This window comes from Trachurus japonicus, chromosome 2 (genome assembly GCF_045865225.1).
Source record: "Trachurus japonicus isolate A0001 chromosome 2, Traja_1.0".
Classification (NCBI taxonomy): Eukaryota; Metazoa; Chordata; class Actinopteri; order Carangiformes; family Carangidae; genus Trachurus; species Trachurus japonicus.
Genome location: NC_140908.1, coordinates 10,437,195 through 10,440,430, shown reverse-complemented (window position 1 = coordinate 10,440,430; position 3,236 = coordinate 10,437,195).

Genomic DNA, 3,236 nt, shown 5'->3' with positions numbered 1-3,236 from the left:
GTATACAATATGTGGTTATACCCCACTGGCCCTGTGCAAACCTGGCACGCACATCTGCAATGCAATGCAGCTTTCATACATGTACACTTCCTAGTGCTATATTGTGATAAAACATTAGAACAAAGGGACCACACAGCGTGTTTTCTTTGCAGCTTGCAAACACATATTTAAGGCCCAGACAGCAGCATTATTCCCGCCTAAAACACCACTATGGACAGCTTTCAAGTTTTTTAATCCAGCCTATTCCATACTGTCTGAAGACTTTTCTTTTATCAGCCTTTTCCAGCTCTTTGTAGAAGCTAAATGGCATTTGCTAAATGTAAAGACTGCACAGTTCCTGAAAATGGAAAATAAAGGGAGGTATCACTTTATGAGTTGTCATAGAAAACAAACCTAAAAGCTGTGGCACCTGAACTATCCACGCAACTAGGCTTCTATTCTTCACCATGCACATAAACAGTGGTTAGCTCCTTAACAGTGGTTGCATTCTTGCCTGTCCTCACTTTCTTATATATATATAAGAGAATGACTTTAATCAAAGAGGCACTTAAGCACTCAGCCTAATAATTATTCACTCATGTGAACTTGATTATAATGATGATAATGAAGTTTGCAGACCTGAGATCTATTTGGTAGTCAAATAAAAACCTTTATAGTGAATTTCAATCAAGAGAAAAGTGTATTTTCACACATTCTGAATATTCGTCTACACCTGAATGAGTGTGTTTAATTATGTGTGTGTGTGTATAGTCTGTGACCGACTCGGAGGTCATTCTCATAAAAAAGTAGAGGGGACATTTTGAGCAGGAGAGGAAATCCAATTAGGACCCCGGTGCGGTCGTAGTGGCATTTAACAAATAACTCTCCCCTCAGTCTCTCTGCAGCGGCGGGGCGAGCGAGCCCCGGCACTATAGTAATAACGCACTCGTTCTAAGTTATAGTCTTATACTGTATTATGTCTCCTATATGTCCGATAAGAGCTACGCTTCCATTCGCACCCATGATGAAAGCATTAGTCAACACCTACTGTAACGACCAATCATCTGCGGGTTTTATCCATCATGCGTTTATGCATGTGCACACACACACACACACACATATAGGCCCATCCATTCCCTGAAATACTGGTATTATCCCAAGGTGGATAAGAAAATCAATGAAAAGCAATATTCCTATTGGATTTAGTTTATGCCATCGACCTATTTCCTGGAGTCAGTGCGTAGATCATCTGTGCAGCGGTGAGTGGATGACCTGCTAACCTCCATCCAGGGTCACCGCCGAAATAGACAGATCGCATCTCGTCCATGCGAGAGCTCAACACACCGCAGACAGCGACGGAGCCTCAAGCTTCAGCATCTCCTGGCAAAATAATAAAGTAATTAAAGTGGTAAATCAGTTTAACAGCATTTGATAGTGCAGCTTGTGACATATTTATTGCTTTGTGTCACTAAAAAGCTTAAATAAGCCGTGTTTTCATATCAACTTGTTGTTTTTAAGGGCTTTTATTCACAAGAGTTAACCTATTACAAGGCTAACTGTTGTTTTGCAGTGTTAGTGGCATTTTGGAAGTGGCCCAACTAATGCATCATGAAACCCTCCACAGACACAGCATGTGATGCCCCATAGACCCTAACCAGGCCCCTTGTGTGGACCGTTGCCTTGTCTTTCTGTCTCCTCCCGCCAATGTGTCTCCACAACCTATATATTTGAACCCGATGTCACAAAGTGATGCGGTGGCAGGAGACCGACCTGGCGACTCATGGCACTGCTCGTCTGGGAAGATAATGAGTTCCCATAGGCCAGAGATGGGGCGCCGACTGTGTGTATGTGTGTGTGTGTTGAACGAAGGTGTGTACGTGTGAGCCTCTCCTTGTTATTAAAGTACAGAGAGATAGCGGCGGAAAGAGACAGGGGAAATTCTTTAAACTTTAGACTTGAGATCGGCCCAGTTTGGTCAACCCCCAGCAGGATTTGGCTGTAATGAGGACTGGTTATGCTCTCTCTGTCTGCCGCCCTCTGTCAGTTTCCCCTCGTTCTCTCTTTCTCTTTCTGTCTCGGCTCTCCACAGTTGATGGTACAGACAACAGATCGCTCCCATGAGACCTAGCCCTAAAACATTATCCATCATGTTGACAGCAGCACAGCTCAAGACTCTTAAAGTGAAGAAAATATCATGTACTACACATAGATAAACTCCTCCTCGAGCGCTTTTGCAGTCTGCTTTTTTTCTGTTCTCTTGCACCGCATCATTTTCACTTTTCCTGCCTGAGCAGGTGCTGAGGAAGAAAGCAATGTCTTGTCACTGAAAGGTTACCAGATTATTAAAAAAGTCGCCGTTTTCATGATCAAGTGGCACCTTAAATCCATATTTATCTGACAGATACTGGAGCACCACCACTCTGGCCAACAACAGCAGGAATACTGTGATACAAGTCAACCAGCAATTGCTGGCAGTTTGTCATCCTGCCTGTATATGTCCTTGTAAAAAATAAAACCGTAAATATACAAGTGTGGACAAGAAGGATGGGGTAATATATGACGAAGAAAAGAAGGAGACAGGACAGAAGGGAGGAAGGGAGTAAGAGGATAAAGACCTAGATAAAAATGATGCTCTCGCAGTGAAGTCCTGTCCTCATCCTGCAGTGCATACTAATACTGTAATATATAGTTCTGCATTTGACTTTTAAAAGTGTAAAAGTTATCCAAGATCTCAATTCTGCAGGTTTTGGCACCACCCTCGTGTTCTTTCTGCACTGCATTTTTATTTTCAGTCTGTTTTATTTGTATGACCTCCAGGCTTGGGAGACATTCTCCAGACTCGTCGTATTGTCAGAGAAATTCACGGCTGTGGTTCTGGAAAAAAGTTTTCATGTGGCACGGAATCAGGAGGCTGAAATTTCCCCCAACAAGTCTTAGAGAACATGTTTGGTTATATCGCAGGACGAGTCATGAAAAAGAGGACTCGAGTCGAGCGCAACTTATGCTTTTTCTTCAGGTGCATTCAATTTCAACTTTCCCAAGGTCTGGTCGGGCTGAATGAAGCCGAAGGTAAAGAGGAGAGATGGAGAAGGGGGGGGATGAGGGGGACGAATGTGTTGAAGTGTGTGACGACTCTGTAAGAAATGATAAAGAGACAGAAAGAAAAGAGAATGCTTCTTTTTACTGCACCAAGGCCGACATGCCTGGATTTATGGACACGGGGGGGCGTGTGTGTGTGTGTGTGAGCGTGTGTGTGG